This window comes from Excalfactoria chinensis (assembly GCF_039878825.1).
Source record: "Excalfactoria chinensis isolate bCotChi1 chromosome Z unlocalized genomic scaffold, bCotChi1.hap2 SUPER_Z_unloc_3, whole genome shotgun sequence".
In the NCBI taxonomy this organism is placed as follows: domain Eukaryota; kingdom Metazoa; phylum Chordata; class Aves; order Galliformes; family Phasianidae; genus Excalfactoria; species Excalfactoria chinensis.
In genome coordinates this window covers 177,173-196,301 of record NW_027315574.1, presented here as the reverse complement: position 1 = coordinate 196,301, position 19,129 = coordinate 177,173, and positions in this window count along the sequence as shown.

The following is a 19,129-nucleotide window of genomic DNA, read 5'->3' as shown; positions in this document are numbered from 1 at the left end:
CAGGCAGAGTGGCGCAGGTGTGTGCGTGTGCACGTGGATGGGCGGATGGCTGGGGTGCAGGTTGACCTCTGCTGAGGTGAGTGGGGGCTCATGGTGTTGCTCAGAGCCATCTCTTCTCCAGGCTGAGCATTCCCAGCTCCTGCAGCCTCTCCTCATATGGCCCCATTGTGCTCCAGAGCCCTCACCAGCTTTGTGTGCCGGTGTGCTGAGGAGTTGGGTTGCACAGAGGTGCACACACAGGGATGTTTGTGGTAGGTGTAGGCAGCTCTGAGAAAGTTTTTCTGTGCATGTTCCCATCTCTTTTCCATTCCTTTGCCCCTCAGAACAGTTTTCCAGTGGCTCTTGTCCAGTAATTCTTTGAACAGCCTGCGGCTGACTCTCCTGAAGCTCAGGGTCCTGACTTTGCTTTTTGCCAGGCCTGCATTCCTTGAGATGAGGAACTCCAGGAGGGCATGGTCACTACAGCCCTGACCACCTCCAGTCTTAAGCCCTGCTGTGCACCGTGTCCAGTAATGCTTCCCTTCTGCTTGGTGTGCTCAATGCTTGGGCCACACAGTTCTTCTCAGTGCACTCCAGCAGTCTCTCAGACAGCTTGCAGCCAGCCATGCTGATTTCCCAGCCTGTCTGGAATCCCCCATCAAGTTGAGTCAGTGAGCGCGGTGCTTCTGGTAGCTGCAGTAAGCAGGGCCCGTCAACAGACCCTCAGCTGCAGAAGCCCATGATTGGTTCAGTCCCTAATTTGACCCACAAGTTCTCCATGTGATCCTGACTGTTCTTAGTCCTTTGCAGTCAGCTTCTTCGTATAGAGGGCAAATCCCTTGCCCTCCTGAATTCCATAGTTACAATCACGTCTGCTTTGTGTCAGGCTTTTGCTTTATTTGTTTATTTATATATTTATTTATTTTCCTTTCCCATTTTCTACGTAGGAAAATTAATTTCTGAGCCATTAGAAGGAGAAGCGCAACATGCAACAATCTTCCTTACACTGCACAGTTTGCATGAGTAGCCAAGTGCTCCTCAGGTCACGTGTGCTGCCGAGCTGACCTTGGTGGCAGGGGCCGCGTCTTCATTTTCTACCTGTCCCGTGGGAACAGAAGAAGACTATTCAGAGCAGGAGCTGCAGAGCGAGATGAACAGCATGAAAAGGTAAGGCTGGGAACCAAGGACGCAGCTTTTGTGTCACTCACCCACCTGTGGCAGAGGTCAGGATTTCTGCAGGGATGGGAAATCATCCCATCACTTACTGCCTTACAAGGAGCTGAGAAGCTTTTCTTGCTCAAGTCCTGCTTCCAAGCTTAACCACCTCCGGGAAAGTAGATGTCACTTTTCCGGTGTCCTTCAATTCCGTGTCCACATTTTCCCAAAAGCAAAAGAATTTGGAGGTAACCACCTGCAGTGAAGTGAGCGATTTCTGTGCCTATTTCTGATGGTGGCAATGACTTCGGAGGTCACACTTAATTGACGGTTCCTGTTTCCATTCTGACAAAGGCTGTTGTTGCAGCTGACTTCCCAAGGCTGCCATACGTGGTGGTGATGCAGCCTTGGGCTTCTGAGTTTGCATGAATCCCACCTTTCCTTTCTCTGTGTCTTGCAGGTCAGCTGGTGCTGGAAGCGGACGGTATCTCAGTAGGAATGAAGGTGAGCGCAGGAGCAGCTGCTGAGGCGAGGAAGGAAGTCCATGCTAATGAGCTGCGAAGCATCTGCGGGTACGGTACCGGAGGAGGCAGCAGTGATGCTGGAGGGCACGTGGTGAGTGCGTGGACAGGGTGGCACAAACGCGTGCGTGTGCTGAGGAGTTGGGTTGCACACAGGTGCAGACAAAGGGATGTTTGTGGTAGGTGTAGGCACGTACGTGTTCCCAGGGATGGTTTGCACACGTCTGTGAATGCAAAGGAGGGCACAAGATGCAGTGCGTGCATGGGGGTGTGCAAAGCAGGCAGGGTGGCACACGGGTGGGCGTGTGCACATGGATAGGGGAAGGCTGGGGTTACAGGTTGACCTGTGCTGAGGTGAGTGGGGGCTCATGGTGTTGCTCAGTGGTAGATTTGTTCTCACTGAGTGCTAACAGGAAACTCACACACCCTTTTTGTTTTGGCTGTGCCAGTGCTGTGATCCCTTGCTGCTGGGCTGGGGTGTTGGAAGGATGGTGTGCGTGCCGAGCTCCCATCTCTCTTGCAGGAATCAAGTGTAGAGCCAAAGGGATGTTTGGGCCAGGTGGCTGCAAGAAGGCTGGCTGTTTGGGATGGTGGTAGCTGATGGAAAATGGGTATTCCGTTCAGCTTTTAACAGAAGTCAGGGGTCCTACAGCAAGAATGACTAGGATCTCGAATGGCTTCAAACATGCACACTGAGTACATCTGTCCTGCCATGCCATCTCTGCTTCTTTCTGATGAAAGCATTTTTACGACCACGTGTTGGGCCTGTTTGCTTGAAGAAGGAGAAATGTTAGGTACAGTTCTAACCGAGAACTTCTGCTAGGATTTCTGTGTAATTTGAATCATGAGTGTTAGCACAGTTCTCCTACTACTAATGGCTTTCACTAAACCACGTCCCTCAACACAACATTCAGTCGTTCTTTGAACACCCCCAGGGTCGGTGACTCCACCAGCTCCCTGGGCAGTCCATTCCAGTGCTTGGCCACCCTTTCTGAGAAGTAATATTTCCTAATGTCCAGCCTGAATCTCCTCTGCTGCAGCTTGAAACCATTCCCTCTAGTTCTGTCAATAATGACACAAGAGGACAGGCCGTCCCCCAGCTCACTACAACCTCCCTTCAGGAAGTTATATTGAGCAAGAAGGTCTCCCCTGAGCCATCTCTTCTCCAGGCTGAGCATTCCCAGCTCCTGCAGCCTCTCCTCATATGGCCCCATTGTGCTCCAGAGCCCTCACCAACTTTGTTGCCCTTCTTTGAACACGTTCCAAAGCCTCAGTGTCTTTCTTGCAGTGAGGGGTCCAAAACTGGAAACAGAACTTGAGTTGCAGCATCACCAGTGCCGAGTACAGGGGGACAGTCACCTCTCCGCTCCTGCTGGCAGTGCTTTTTCTGGCGCAAAATGAATGTAAGTGTCACATGTGTAACATCCTTTTTGATGGAGTTCTCTGACGAGAGTCCTATGGATTTGAGACCTGACTTGAAGCCTGTGGGCATCACCCAGGAGTTGGAGTGCCAGGATTAGGCCAGGGAACAGGAACCTCTTTGGTGGTTATTAACTCCCACCTTTTTTGGTCAGGAATCTATGTATGTATTTTTGTTGGTTTTTTTTTCATGCAAAGAAGAGACCGGTGAAGCTGTGAGGTGTCTAGAGCACAAGTCTTATGGGGAGCTTCTTATGGAACTGGGATGATTTAGTCTGGAAGAGAGGAGGCTCAGGGAGGACCTTATCATTCTCTACGATTACCTGAAGAGAGGTTATGTGGAGGTGAGGGTTGTCCTGCTCTTCTCCCATGTAAGTAGTGACAGGAGTGGAAGGAACAACCTCAGGTTGTATGAGGGGAGATTCAGCTTGGATGTTAAGAAAACCATCTCCAAATGGGTGCTCAGACGCTGGAGGCATCTGCTGGCTGAGTGCTTTGTTGGGTGAGCATCACACTGCTGGAAAGCACGCAGCTGTTGTCTCTGCGAACAGCCCCATCCGTGGGGACTGGTGGCTTTTTCATGTTACCCTTGTGTTTCAAGTCCTACATCCAGTTACTCGTGCTGTTTGAAAGCACCATCTTAGAGGCTGCCTTAATTTCTCCAGCCCCGAGCTTTGTGCCACGGGAGCTCCCCTGCTTCTCCCAGGGATGGGCGACCAAATGGAAGGCCCAGCAGAAGTCTGGGTAGGTGATATCACTTGCTGTTCCTTTCCCCACCCGTGCCAGGAGAAGCAGGGAATGGGACTGGGGGACATCCCAGCGGTGGGATCCTGCCTCAGGAATAAACTAATCAGTGCATGGTTCACTTTCGCAGCCCCCTCCGGTGGAGCTGTTGGACGCAGCGCAATGCACAGCGCTGTGACACCCCCAAAGACCAGCTGTATGGCTCAGAGCTGCGGAGCAGCAGCGCCGAGGGCAGAACGCAGTCTGCAGACAGCCTGCAAACACACGCCACCTGCTGACAACACAGCGCAGAACCCACTTTGTTACGAGCCAATATCAAAGTATCAGCTCCTGAGAAAAAGCGAGAGGCTTGGATCTCTTGTACTGCCTCTGCACAGATCTGTGCAGCTGCTGCAGCGTGCTGCTTCCACGCAGGATGCTCTCCCCCCCATATGAGCGCACTGACTGCGGGGACACACACAGTCCTTTCTGACTGTGTGCCCCACTCAACCCCTGCTCCCCCCACACTCAGATGTGATTCTCCTGCAGGACCGTGGCCCGCCTACCCTGCAGAGCACTGGCTCAGAAAGGCACAGGGGAAAGGGAAAAAGCAACAACACTTTTTGTATCCGATACTGCCTTTTTGCAGAACCAACGCGTCATTTATGTTGAGAAGGAACAAAAATATTTTAATTTTTTTAAATGGAGAAGGCCCGTAAGATTCAAAGGGGTTAGAAGGGGCCTGAGATCATCAAGTCCAGCTGCCCTGCTGAAGCAGGCTTCCTACAGCAAACCACCCAGGAAAGCATCCAGGCAGGTTTGGATATCTCCAAAGGAGATCCAAGGAGACTCCACCGTGTCTCTGAAGAGCCTGCTCCATTGCCCCTGCACTCCCAGTGAAGAAGCTACTCCCGTATTCCAGTTTCTGCCCATTGCCCTTTGTTCTATCACAGCACACCGCTGAAAGAAGCGTACACTTCAGGCCATTACTCCTTGTCCTCCTGCTACGCACCACCTCATCCATTTGCCTTCCCTTCAGGTATCTACAAATGTTTATCAGGTCCCCCTCTTCACTCTTCTTTTCCCCAGGCTGAACAGACACAGGTCACGCAGCCCTTCCTCACACAGGAGATGCTGTAGGCTCTTCATCATCTCTGTGACCCTTTGCTGGACTTCTTCTAGGAGACCCCTGTCTTTTTTGAACTGTGGAACCCAGAACTGGGCACAATATTTTAAATGAGGCCTAACCACGATAGAGGGTTAGGATCACCTACCCCAGCCTGCTGGACACACTCCAATGCACCCAGACAGCCCGCAGCCTATGCTGACACATATGGTAGTTCTCCTCCAGGTGTAGGGCCCCACACTTGTTCTTCTTTCCCACTCTGCAGCCTGCCCAGGCCTCACAGCCCTCTGTTGTTCCAGCCACTCCTCCCAGCTTCCTATTACAGCTCACCTTCTGCGGGTGCACTCAGCCCTTCATCCCAGTACCGGATCAGACCCTGAACACGCCCAGCCCTCCCCTGCCGTGCCCACTGAACTGTGTCCCTCAGTGCCACAGCTCCGCGGCCCCGGAACACCTCCACAGACGGCGACCACGCCGCTCCCAGAGCCCGGCTGCCCTTTAACGAACTTACACCACATACACCACCTGCCCCCCCCGGTGCAACTCGGTGCCACCACTGGGGCCGCTCTCCCCCAGCCGGACCACCCCCGCTGGCCGTGCCGCTCCCGCCGCCCCCCGTTTCCCGGCCGCTCACCGCATGTCCCGCGCCGTGCGGTCCGTCACGCGGCGGCCGGCTGTGTCCCCGCTCCCCGCGGCGAGGCCCGGGCGAAGTCTCGCTGTGGCGGCGGGCGGCTCCCCTGGAACAGGCCGGACCTGCGGGCAGAGCGGACACGGCGTTACCGTGGAGCGGAAGCCACGCGACACCTCGCGGCCCGCCCTCAAGGTCAGCCGGCGCAGCGCCGAGCCCTGCCCACGAACCGCCCCGCCCCCCGAGCCGGGCTGGGCCGAGCCGAGCCGGGCGCCGCGACCGCGGCCCAGCGGGACGCACCCCCAGCCGCGGCCATGGCGGGGCGGCACCGCAACGAGCCCGCGCGCCGCCGCCTGACGTCCGACGCTGCGTGATGACGTCAGAGCCGGCGCCGGGGGGGAGGAGCCCGCTGGGGGCGGGGCGGGTCCTCCCCTCCCGCAGCCAATCAGAGCGCGGCGTTCCCGCTGTCCCGGCGCGCCGGCTGCAGTCGGACAACGGGACGTTCCGATACTGAGCCCTGATCTCTGAGCTGCTGGCGCCTGTCAGCTCCTGTCAGTCAGCTGCACAGCTGTCTGTGTGCACAGCTGTCTGTGTGCACAGCTGTCTGTGTGCACAGCTGTCTGTGTGCACAGCTGTCTGCTCTGTGTGTGCACGAGAGTCCGGATGGCACCTCCAACAAGTCCTTGTGTCGCTTGTTCCTCCCCCTCAGACGCCCCGGGCTGTGCCATTTAACAGCTGCCGCTTCTGCAGCTGCAGATCCGCACCAAGCGGGGCTCTGCACCCGCAGCCGGTCCAGCGCCCGTTTACGCGGTGGGGCGGTCTCCGCTGGGGGTAGGAACAGCATCCAAGGTCATCATAAAGGAGGAACAAGGCTGTTTCCTTTCTCTGCAGGCTCAAACCCTGCTGGGCTCATCCCGGGAAAGCCCCGAATTAGCTGAAGAGCTGCGGGCAGCAGAGGAGGAGGAGGGCGAAACCCTTTTGGAAGCATTAACTTGGTGGTACACTGGAGTTCTGTAGTCAGGCCCCTCTGCCTGTATATCCAGCTCTCACCTTGTAAACACCTTCCAGTACCTAAGGGGAGCTTCTAAGTGGGAGGGAGAGCAACGTTTTACATGGGCAGAGAGTGACAGGACGAGGAAGAATGCCTTTAAACTAAAAGTGGAGATTTGGGTGACACGTTAGAAGGAATTTGTTTATGCAGAGGGTGGTGAGGCACTGCCATAGGCTGCCTGGAGGGACGTGGGTGCTCCAACCCTGGAGGCGCTCAAAGCCAGGCTGGGTGATCCCTGAGCAGCCCGAGGTAGGGGTGGCAAGCTGCTGGACACAACATCCCTTCTAACCCAGCCGTTCTGTCATTCCATGGTGACAGCCTACTTGACTGGCACGAGCTGCAGATGGACCCTTGCACCAGCACAGCATCATGAGACATGGGACTTCATTTGTTTAAAGGCTGCATTGTACCATTTTATTTAATGCAATGTGTGCCCCTGCTTCCTCTCCAGAGCACATCTGGTGGGATGAAGCCTGGCCAGGCACAGAGCTGCTGAGAGGATTTTGCTTGCCTGCACTGCGAGGCTGTGTCACAACAAAGTGACCTTTCTGTGTCTTTCAGCCTGATAGCTGACAACACCGTCCATTCAAACTGTGAGGAAGGAGTGGGCATTTGTAATGGAGCCAATGCCCTGTTCCGGTGGCATGGTGGAAGACAGGTTCCTTTACACCGCTCTGTAATCAGTGAACTTTTGCAAGCGAGGTAATAAATCAGCACCATGCTGTAAGTTGTTTGCCCCACACCAGGTACTGTGTTCTTTGCCCCAGAACTAGGGCAAGGTCTGGTCTCTCGCTCAGTAGGCTGCAGTTCTTGCTGGCTGCCACCCAAATCCTTTGCTGGTGGTGGCCATGGGAAGCAGTGCCCTTCAGCCCCACTGCAGGCTCACAGTGCTCCCAGCCCTGTCGCATGTCAGGAAGGCTTTGGATAGCAAGGCATTGCATGGCTGAGCTTTGAGCTGCAGCGGGAGCTATGGGAGGGAGAGGCTGCAGGCATGGTAGGAAGGGAGCTGCAAAATGAGCTGCAAAATGAGCTGGCGGGGAAGAAGACCGGCGTGGATGAATAGGGAGCTGTCATTGAGGCTCCGGGAGAAAAAGAGGATCTACCGCCTGTGGAAGGAGGTTCGGGCAACTGGGAATGAATACAAGGAAGTCGTTAGGATGCATAGAGGTGAAATCAGAAAGGAAAGAGCCCAGGTTGAATTTAACCTGGCCGCTGGGGTGAAAAGGAATAACAAACTCTTTTATAAGTACATTAACAGTCAGAGGAGGACAAAGGAGAATATCCACTCTTTACTGGATGAGGCTGGGAATGTGAGCACTGAGGATAAGGAAAAGGCGGAGGTTCTGAATGCCTTCTTTACGTCTGTCTTTATAGGTCAGACCAGTTATCCTCAGGGTACTCCTGTCTCTGAACTGGTGGTCTCGGCTGGGGAGCAGAATGAACCACCTGTGATTCTGAAACGGTCAGAGTCCATGGGGCCGGATGAGATCCACCCGAGGGTGCTGAGGGAACTGGTGGAGGTGGTAGCCGAGCTGCTTTCCATCATCTATCAGTGCTCCTTAATGCAAGGAACCCACAGAAAGTCCCCACGCACAGCCCATACTGCCCATTGACAAAGCACTTGGAAATGAGATATGAGCCTTCACCTTATGGAGGTGAAATCTATGTAAGTGCCAAGAGGAAAAGGAGTCCTTCCAAAGAAGATCTGGGATGTTACCCAGGTGAGTGGTTCGCTATGGAGAAAGGTGAGCCTGAGGGAAGCAGCTCTTCGGGAGGTGATGCGTAATGTTGAACAAAGAGCGGAGATGCAGACTGGCTGTTGGGAGGCAAGTGCTGATTGTGAGGGCGGGGATGCCCTGCAATAGGTTGCCCAGGAGCGGCGCCATCTTGCTTGGGAAGCTGGGAGGCACCCCGCCCTGCAGGGGGTCACTGCGATGTCACAGTGGGTGTCGGGGAGCGGCCATTGTGACCCGCGGGGCTGGGAGCAAAGCAAAGGCTGCCAGGCTCAGAGCGTGCGTCAGTGCGGCCTGGTGAGGTGCAGAGAGCAGAGACTCTCCGAGTGCTCACCTTCGATGCGCGACATGTCCGAAAGGAAGAGGAAGGCCCCCGACTGTGGGGAGCGAGGTGAGAGGAAAGGATCCCTGCCCCTCAGCCAGCACAGCAAGCAAAGAGCACGGCCCTGGGAACGGTCCTCAGGGACACCTGGCCCGGCAGGATGCTCACTGCTGCTCGCCTTTGCTCTCTCCTCTCCAGTGTGCATGCTGTGTCGCCGGGCGGATGTTGACCCCAACATCTGCGGGCGCAGCTTTGCCGAGAGCGGCCTTTACGTGCACGAGTTCTGCCTGGTGAGTTCCAACGCTCAAGGGCTCCTTCCACCTTCCTGCCAGGGATGCTCCCTTCCTGTCGGTCCTAATGAGATCCTGCTCTGCTCTTTCCTCCGCTGCAGCTTTTTGCCAACATCTTCTTGGAAGAAAGCGACCCCTGGGAGGAAACCGTGCGCCTCCCCACTGGTGCCATTGGTACCATCAGGCGCAAAATCAAGCAGGCGGACCAGAAGGTAAGAGCCTGAATGGAGCGGTAAGCTTTGTGCCACCTTAGTCTGCACTCGAGGAAAGCAATCGCAGCCTTTCCCACGGGCTCCAGGGCAAAGTCCTGCCATAGCAGAGGAGCCTCATCTGCCAGGCGGCTCTGCAGAGTGAGACCCAGCAGCTCCCACAGCCTGTGCCCTGCCCAGAGGTGCGGGGCCAGCAGTGGAGTCCCCGAGTCTGAGCGGGGCTGATCGGGGCTGCCCTGTTCTTTTCAGCAATGCTTTGTCTGTGGCGAGAGAGGAGCTGCCATCAGCTGCGCAGAGAGAGGCTGTGCGCGCAGCTTCCACCTGCCCTGCGCCACGGACGGTGAATGCGTCACTCAGTTCTTTGGGCAGTACAGGTAAGGGCTGCCAGCAACAGCCAAGCCAGGCAGGAACCTGCAGTGCCAGCTCCCAGCAGCCGGACAGAGCCCGGGGCTCCTGCCTGCTGCTCTGCCCTCCTGGCAGTGCTTCTCCCCGTGCCCATCACTCGCATCTTCCCCCAGGTCCCTGTGCTGCCAGCACCGCCCACGACAGGCACTGGAGGCAGCTCCATCCCCCGACACGGACTGCGTCATCTGCCTGGAGCCCCTGGGGAACAGCACGCCCTACCAGACCCTGAGGTGCCCAGCGTGCAAGAAGACTTGGTTCCACCGCAGCTGTGTCCAAGTAGGAGCCCTCCCCTCACTCACCCTGCGGCCACAACTGGCGCAGCAGCACCAGGCCCTGCTCACGCTCACGCTGCTTCTGCTTCTCCGGCAGGGGCAGGCCACCAATGCGGGCACCATGTGCTTCCAGTGCCCCATCTGTCAGGACGCAGAGCAGTTCCGCGCAGAAATGTCCGCTCTGGGGATCCAAATCCCCGTCAGGTTGGTGTCCTTCTCCCCAGCTCTGCAGATGGGAAGGTGCGAGCACTGGCTCTGCCAAGGGACTGTCCCGGCAGGCCTGGGCCTTTGCTGTCTCACGAGCACAGGTCTCAGCTTCGTGGAGCATCTGGAAATGGGGCTGCCTTGGAGGAACGGGGAGACCCTGGGTCACACGCGGGGAGCCTCAGGGGCTCACTGCATTTCCTCCCTTCTCTTGCAGGAGACCATCCTGGTTCGATGACAACACCTACCCATCGCTTCTCCAGAGGCACGGGCGCTGTGACGCCAGACAGTGCCTCTACCCAGGAGGCAGGGAGCAGGAAGAGGCGGATGGGTGGGTAACCTCAGCAGCCCTCCAGGCTTCTGCAGGGGATCTCAGCCTCAACACGGGCTGAGGGAACAAGGGCTGAGCACTGCAGATGTGCCGGCCACTGCTCGGTTTGGCCCACTTTGTCCTCACCGTCACAACCCGTTTGCTCCCCCAGGCCCTGGCAGCTGCTGCTCTGCAGTTCCTGTGCTGCAGAAGGGACCCACCGCAAATGCTCCTACCTGAGCAACAGAGTTGACAGCTGGGAGTGTGACAGCTGTGCTGGCATAGGCACTGGTAAGATGCAAACACTTGTGGTTCCCTGGGATGGGGCCGGGCAATGCCTGGCACTGGGTGCTGCTCAGGGCGGCCTCTCCAGGCTCTTTCTGCCTCAGGAAGGAGGGCAGTCCGTTCCACCTCAGGGCTGCAGCTTCATCCCAACGACCTTTCTGCCTCCCCTTACAGCCGCCAGCAGCAACATGGAGCGTGCCGGCCCCACTACTTCCAGCCAAGAGGCTCAGGAGCCGGCCCGTGGCTCCCAGGGGCCGGAGAACATCAGCTCCAGCCCCAGCAGCCAGGCAGCATCGGGCCCATCAGGCTATAGATCCCAGCTGCCAGAGAACAGCCACCTGCCCAGTGAGCGTGGGGCACGGCAGAGGGCAATCCGTCCACGTCTCCATCAAGATCAGGAGACATCTGTGCAGCGCCGAGGATGCCGTGGCCGTGGCCGTACAACAGCCCCACGCACCAACAGCGTCTCCCGCAGATCCACCCAGCAGAGGTCATCTCGGCCCCCGGTGGCTGCACCCAGGAGGAGTCTCAGGCTGCACGGGACGGGACGGGTACGAAGCCGCTCTCCGCTCCATCGGGCCTCGCGTTCCCAGAGCCAGCCCAGCAGAAGCCGTGGCAGCAGACAGATGCCACGCCAAGCTGCACAGAGCGGCACGCTCGGCTCAGCCAGCCCGGGGACATCGAGGGCCGCGAGAGATTCCCTACTGCTGCAACACAGAAGACCCTCCAGGCAGCAAGGGAGGTCCCGCACATGAAGCCGTTCCACAGCGGGATGTCAGGCTGCCACTTCCCACAGAGACAGACCCAAGCACGCCGTGGCAGCCGGTCCCAACAGTGGCGGACAGCCTGAGTACAAAGCTGCTCCCAGGTCCATCTGCAGAACCAAACTCCCCACGGCCAGACCCTCAGTCTGCAGAGGAGCAGCCAAGTGACAATGACAGCCAGTATCAAGACAAGAAATCCCATTCATTTCCATCAGCTTCATTCTCCCAATGTCAAGACAAGAAATCCCACTCATTTCCATCAGCTTCATTCTCCCAATATCAAAATAAAAAATCCCATTCAATTCCATCTTCTTGGTTCTTCTTGTCTTTTTCCTGCGGTGGTCAGAGTTCAGACCTTGACCACAGGGTTGTCTCCTCCCCAGCAGCTGAGCATAGAACCATGGAATGGCTCAGGCTGGAGGGGATTTTAAACATCATCCAGTTCCAACCCCCCTGCCAAGAGCAGGTTTGCGCACCACCAGATCAGGATGCCCTGGATCCCATCCGACGTGGCCTCGAATGCCTCCAGAGATGGGGCATCCAGAACCCCTCTGGGCAGAACCTCGCTGTTCCAGTGCCTTGACACTCACTGAGTAAACTACTTCTTCCTAACGCCTAACCTCTATCCATCCTCTTTTAGTTTAAGGTCATTCTCCCTGTTCCCAACCCTATCAGACTGCATAAAAAGACAGTCCTCCTTCAGCTTGGAAGGCTGCAACGCGGTCTCTCTGGAGCCTTCTGTTTTGAAAGCAAAACGAACCCAATTCCCTCAAACTGCCTTCTTAGGTGAGGTGGTCCAGTCCTTGTTTCACATTTGTGGCCCTCCTATGGACCTGGTCCAACAGCTCCACGTCCCTCCTGTGCCTGGCACCACAGGCTTGGGCACAGTACTCCAGATGGGGCCTCGCAAGGGCAGAGTAGAGACGGACAGTGACAGCCCTGCCCTGCTGGACACCTTTCTCAGGCCTGGGCTGCAGGCACACACTGCCGGCTCATCTCCAGCTTGCTGGCCATTACGATTCCCAGGGTCTTCTCCACAGGGCTGCTCTCTCTGTGTTCTCCTCCCAGCCTCTACTCTCTATCTGACATTGCCTCAACCCCAGTGCAACTCCTTGCACTTGGCCTTGTTCAACCTCATGAGATGCTCACGTGCCCTCTCTTTCAGCGTGTGTCCAGGTCCCTCTGGATAGCGTCTCTGCCTTCTGCTGTGCCAAAAGCATCACTCAGCCCGGTGTCATCAGCAAACTTGCTGAGGGTACACTCAATCCTACTGTCTATGTCCATGATAAAACTGTTCAGGAGCACTAGGCCCAAGAAAGACCCCAGGGTGCCTGGCCTCTACCTGGACTTAGAGCTGCTTACAGCAACACTTGGGCTACGACCATGCAAACAATCTACATCCACCTATCTGTCCAACGCTCAAATGCACATTTCTTCAATTTAGAGATAAGGAGGTGCTGCAGGACCATGTCAAAGGCCTTGCAGGAGTCCAGGCAGAAGACATCAGTTACCCTTCCTTTGTCCATTGATGCCACTGCCCCATCACCAAAGGCCTCCAGATCTGCCTTATAGCAGCCCCTCGATGACAACAGGGAGTGAAGCAGGGCTCTTGATACTCATGTTTCTATTGGGGGTTTCAATGGGGAGTGACACTGGGGGCTGCCATGGTTGGGTCTGGTTGCGGCCCAGTTAGACGCAATACAAGGTTTGACGGGGAAGGGAAGAATAGGAAAGAAAACAAAACAAAACGAAACAAAAAAACCCTTAAGAAAAACAAGGAACGCTTCTTCAAACCCAGAAAACCTGTGCCAAGTGCTTGTGAATATCTGTAAATAAGTGAATTATCATCCAATTGATGCTTTTATCTGTTTCTTTGTTGTTGTTTGTTTGTTTATTTTTCCCCCTTCCTCACAGCACCTTCGGAGGTGTCCCCTTAGTCAAGTTGAGTAGGTGACTGAAGTGACCCATAAGCACTAGGGTTTTTGCCTTGCTGCAGGTTGGCCCAAAGAATAGCATTGTTGATCACATTCAGGAAGGAGGCAATGGCATGCCGACCCTTGTTGTTGAACCACACCTGCAAGAGACCACATCCATGTCAGAAAGGCATCAGGTATATCAGTTTTCCTTATTGAACTTCACAGAATCACAGAATCACAGAATTGTAGGGGTTGGAAGGGACCTCCAGAGATCATCGAGTCCAACCCCCCTGCCAAAGCAGCTCCCTACACCACGTCGCACAGGTAGGCGTCCAGGCGGGTCTTGAATATCTCCAGAGAAGGAGACTCCACCACCCCCCTGTGCAGCCTGTTCCAGTGCTCCGTCACCCTCACCGTAAAGAAGTTCTTGCGCACATTCGTGCGGAACTTCCTATGCTGGAGTTTCAGCCCATTTCCCCTAGTCCTGTCCCCACGCACTACTGAAAAGAGACCAGCCTCGCCACTATGGCTCCCACACCTCAGGTATTTATAAACCTGGATCAAGTCCCCTCTCAGCCTTCTTTTCTCAAGGCTAAAAAGACCCAGTTCCCTAAGTCTCTCCTCATAGGGGAGATGCTCCAGGCCCTTCACCATCTTTGTGGTTCTCCGCTGGACTCTTTCCAAGAGATCCCTGTCTTTTTTGTACTGGGGATCCCAGAACTGGACACAGTATTCCAGATGAGGCCTCACCAGGGCAGAGAAGAGGGGGAGGATCACCTCCCTTGACCTGCTGGCCACGCTCTTTTTAATGCACCCCAGGATGCCATTGGCCTTTTTGGCTACAAGGGCACACTGCTGCCTCATGGCCAACCTGTCGTCCACCAGGACACCCAGGTCCCTCTCAGCAGAGCTCCTCTTCAGCAGCTCATCCCCCAACCTGTACTGGTGTATGCAATTATTTCTACCTAGATGCAAGACTCTACACTTGCTTTTGTTAAACCTCATCCGGTTTCTTACTGCCCAGCTCTCCAGCCTGTCCAGGTCTCTCTGAATGGCCGCACAGCCTTCAGGTGTGTCAGACAACCCTCCCAGCTTCGTGTCATCAGCAAACTTGCTGAGGTGGCCACTATCCCCTCATCAAGGTCGTTGATGAAGATGTTGAACAAGACTGGACCCAGCACAGACCCCTGGGGGACACCGCTAGTCACAGGCCTCCAGCCAGACACCGCACCGCCAACGACAACCCTCTGCACTCTGCCAGTCAGCCAATTCTCGATCCACTTCACCGTCCACTCATCTATCCCATACTTCCTCAGCTTTGTTATAAGGATGTCATGGGGGACCGTATCAAAAGCCTTACTGAAATCAAGGTAGACTACATCTACCGCTCTCCCCCTGTCCACCCAGCTAGTGACATCTTCATAAAAGGCCACCAGGTTGGTCGAGCACGACCTCCCCTTGGTGAACCCATGCTGAGTACTCCTGATAACCTCCTTTTCTCCCAGTTGTCTGGAGATGGCATCCAGCACAAGCTGTTCCATCACCTTCCCTGGGACAGAGGTGAGGCTGACTGGCCTATAATTACCCGGGTCATCCTTCTTGCCCTTTTTGAAGACTGGGGTGACATTGGCCATCCTCCAGTCTTCAGGCACCTCCCCAGTTCTCCAAGACCTTTGAAAAATTACAGAGAGCGGCTTAGCAATAACCTCCGCCAGCTCTCTCAGCACCTGCGGGTGCACCCCATCAGGTCCCATGGATTTATGGACATTAATGTTTATCCTTATCTTCATCTATCAAACTACATGCAAAAACTTTTAAAGGGTTTAAAAGCAGTTTTAAAGAATATCCTACACCTCTTTGCAGGTTGGTCAACACAAGAATAGGACCATGAGAGAGGGAAAAAGAGACATGCAAAGCTTAACTGAGGAAATATCAGAGATGGAAACATTCTTGCTTAGATTTCTTTCTTTAGATGGATGATGGAGTTGTCTTTGATCCCCTCTCCATGCAATGACTACATGGAGGATGGCAGACATGAACCCACTCAACAGAAAAGGCCAGGGGTGAGCCATGCTCTATTGAGGGTCAGGAAAAGGAGAAGTGGCACAGGGAGCATCTCCCACCAGCCAAAGACAGGGAGAGTCTGCAAGAGGAGGGAATGAGTATCCAAAGCAAAGTTTGAGTTCTGATGTTCTATCTCAAGAGGTTCCTCACAGTGCTTGAAAACCACAAAAATTAGACTACAAACAATGTAAGAAAATCCAGACCAGCACGGTACTCTACTGCTCTAAGTAAGGTCTGTGCAGAGTCAGCTCCCAGGTGATGAGCAAAACCAGTGAAGTCTAACAAATGAGAATGAGTTTAAGCGTCAGTCGCAGGATGAGCCACGGAGGAAAGCAGGCAGGTTATTACACAGCAGCTGTTCAGCTACTGCTTTGTTTCTCAGCATCAAGAACTCAGCACACTCAGATAAAATGCCTGTGCTCAGTGGCTGTAGGACTCTGTTTGTAGTCAAAACCCAGTGCTTCTTTCTGACATTCTGATTTAACCACAAGAAGTAGAGAAACATTCCAGTGCATGATGCTGTTCAGCTGCTAGGATTAGGAGAAGGAAGAGAAGGATCGTGATCTTTGGTTCCTTAACACAACTGGAGAGCAGAAATTACCTCAAGTAAAACCTAAGTCCATAAAACTAAGAATGGATCAGATTTTCAGCAAACTTCTGTCCCTCGTAGCAGAGGCAAATTCACATTCCTGGTTAGTCAGCACCCGAGCTGCACTCCAAAACACAAAGCCAGATGATCTTTCAAACAAAACTGCTTACATTCTGTGCATAAGTGCCAAAACTTTATTCAGTTACCGAGGGTGCAGAATCAGCCATTCAAAACTGATCTCATTCAATAAAAGCTTCTTCTGAATTGAATGAGTGGATACAGCCAGGGCTCACAGGATGAGCTGATTCCTCCTTTCCAACAAAGGGAGCAGAAATATGGCTCCTATTGGGCATGGTGGAGACCACGCACTTGGTCTTGTGTTCTCCTTCCTCCTGTTTGCTTCAGGGTGCTTGCATTTTGCTGCTGAGCCTCAAAACAGCATTGAAATGAGGAGGGCAACTCTGCAGCCAGCCCTGTGCCTGACGGAATTGCCAGGAATTCTCGTTCTAGTTTGTAGACGCGTCCTTGCTTGCTGTTTGGACAACACTGTGATGCAGAATCAAACCTTCCTTTGCTTGTTTACCTCTCTACTGAAAGTTCCGCATGTAAACAGCATCTCAGCTTTCCTCTTCGGTGTATTTTTTTCCTCTTCATTTGAAATCATCTCCTCTCATATCACATCCCAGCCTCTTGCTGAGGAAATGATTAGGAGGGCACAAGAAGAAGGACTCAATATAAAGGTAGAAATAAGAGAAAGCTTCAAGGAACATTCCGAGGAATAACAACATTGTTTGCATCAGGTATTCCTTGTAGTGTTAAAGCGGGGAGAGAGGCAGAATACCAGGTGCATTTCTTCAAAACATAATGTCTTTCAACGTACCCTGTGAGATATTACCTGCTTCTGTAGAAAAATAAAAGGAAAATGATTCAAATACCCCACAAATCATGGCTGCAGTGCGTGTTTCAAAGAATTGCAGGGTTCTGGGACAAACTAGGAAATGGTACGGTGTGCAATACAATGCTGCCTGACAGCACAGAGGAATTTCAGCCACAGATGCCCAGTTTGAGAAGTGTAGGTATGAAAATTCAGTGTTTTACACGTACTTTTGGAGCTCCAAGATTAAACACATTCCTGGACACAGCGATATCCAAAATGCAAAATCAAAGCACATGTGAAAGTAGAAATATTGATGTACATCACTAAGCATATGTTGCTGACTAAACCTATTACTAGCGACAACAGTCAGTCTCTCCTCTGGAAAATGCCAGCTGCCTTGGGCTTTTTCTGAGCAGAAAGACAGAGAAATCTGAGTAATGCCTTGTGAGCTCGCCTCATGATAACAGGCTGAGCTGTAAGACTCCGATAATAATAAAGCCAAAAATACAGGGCTAGATTCAGCCCTGCTTCCTTGATGCTAAATTGAGCAAATTGCACAGCGCCTGCTGCAGAGGCAGGACCAGAAGGCGGCTTGTTCTCCCAGATTGCCTTTGCAGGGTACAGGTTATTTTGATCCATTCATCACAGCCCCCATTTTGCCTGACACCTCAGAACTGAACTGGAAATTGCAGATGCTGCAGCTGGGAATCTGGGGCTCTTCTGGGTTGCACCTCACTTGTTTCCTATCACATAAACATACACAAGAGTGTGTCTCACTAAACATATATAGATATTTAATGGTCTTCCAGCTTGGAAGAATTTCAGTTGCACCTTTCCAAATCTGTTCTGCTGCCAAACTCACAAGTATGATTCCAAGCATTAAGTAACTCCAGAAAGTACTAGAAGAATGGAAAAAAACTGTGCTTTGTGAGACACGTATTACTGCAGGACAACACGATACCGAGAGTCACAGCTAAAAAGGCAGTTTGAATGGAAGAAGCAGATGGAAGGCACGTGAATGTGAAAGCAGAGGGGGAAGCTATTGAATATTTCAGAAAACTAGTGGAGGAATCGATTTTGTTTTTCAGCTGATATGCATCGGGTTATGGGTTGAACTGTCCTGTTCATTCAAGGGAACACTTGGCCATCCAGCTGCCTTAGACAGAGGGAATTCAAACCTTCAAGGTGAACATGTGAGAGTTGGAACAAACAAGGAGAACACCTAACAAGGAGCTCAGCAGATAAGCTGAATCAAACCATGAACACACTGCAGCATGGATCCAACAAAATGAACCAGCAAACTCTAAGGAGTGTGGAAAATAAGAACCTGTTCTACAGCCAAAGCTGTTCCAGGCTCTATCGTCCTAAGCTCAGAACTAGGAAAACAGCCACTGAAAAATAAGAGCTATATATATATGTATATATATGTATACATATGAACTACATCCCTATGTTTGTGGTAACTACTGTCAATTGCTGACAGAGGATATATACAGATATACATGTTTGGTCCTGGTGAAACACTCAGGCCAAGCAGAGGCCATACAAAGCAGAGGAGGCAGGTAAAACTCCTAGGAATTTTGTCTCACAGTAAAAGCAACAGTGAAATCTCCCCTAGAAGTGACAGAGGTAAGAAGAAAGCAGGTTTAAATCCTCACAGCGTAACAGAGTAGCAGTAGTTATGGTCAATCATCAGGCAAAAAATGACTGGATTAGCCATGCTCTGTCTAGACAACAGTTGCTTTGCTTGTTCAATCAGCTACAGACAGTTATAAACAGAAATGCATCCCATAGGAGTGTTTCAGATGTTTAACAGGCTAAGTGAATGGCTGACCTTACTATAGTTAATTAGCAATCTTCATTTAATTGAACACCCGTGGTCACCAGAGCAATGCAAACCTAAAGCTCAGCACACTCATGTGATTCTGGGTTCATTACAAAAGCATGTCTGGTCCAGTAAAAACTAGAAAGAATTTTCATGAAGCCTTTGCACCTGGGCAGGCTGTGCCCTGTGTATGCGTGTGAATACGCCTAACCAACATTTCCAGACCCCAAGTACAGAGGGGTCCTGCAGCTACAAACTCATGGAAGCCAGACACAATGTCATACCTTAAGTACAGGGAATAGACAGAATGGGTTTTGCACTCTCTATATAAACAGGACTTAGGTTTAGAAAGCAAAGGAAAATATGTAAATGAAGATCTGTAATGAAAGAGGTCAATCAACACATCGTGTAACCACGAAAAATGAAGACAGGCTAATTTAGTTAATTCGTTTTGCATCTGCT